The sequence below is a fragment of the Gavialis gangeticus genome, unplaced genomic scaffold (assembly GCF_001723915.1).
Source record: "Gavialis gangeticus isolate Ggan-Ray unplaced genomic scaffold, GavGan_comp1, whole genome shotgun sequence".
NCBI lineage: Eukaryota > Metazoa > Chordata > Crocodylia > Gavialidae > Gavialis > Gavialis gangeticus.
Window position 1 is genome coordinate 131131720 of NW_017729025.1, and position 476 is coordinate 131132195.

Here is a 476-nt window from a genome sequence, read left to right on the forward strand (position 1 = left end):
GCGAAGCAGCTAGTATTCAATTTGGATTCGGGGACTGTGATTTGATTCAGTGATTTGAATCACTGTCCTGATTTGCTTCAGTCAAATCTGGAGATTCAGCAGCAGCCAAATCTCCGAATCGGCCAAGCCAGCCCATCCTCCGCCCCTCTCCCAGCCTGGTAATGGCTGCCCCACCCACCCCAGCTCCCAGCACTTGGGGGGAAAAAAAAATGCCCTGGCTCAGCAGGTGCTGCCAGGCAAGGAGAGATCCCCGCTGCCTCACCCTACATGGAGGGCTCTGCCACAAGTCCCCCGCCAGCTCTGGCCCTTTAAGGAAAAAAAAAACCTGAAGAAACCCTGGGACTCACTGCGCCTGCCAGTGGGGGGCAATCCCCATTGCCTCCGCTGCCCTGCAGGAGGCTCTGCAAGAGCCCCCGAAGCCCCGAGGCTGCACCAGGAGCAGTGAGTCCTGGGGCTTTTTTTAGCTTTTTTTTTTT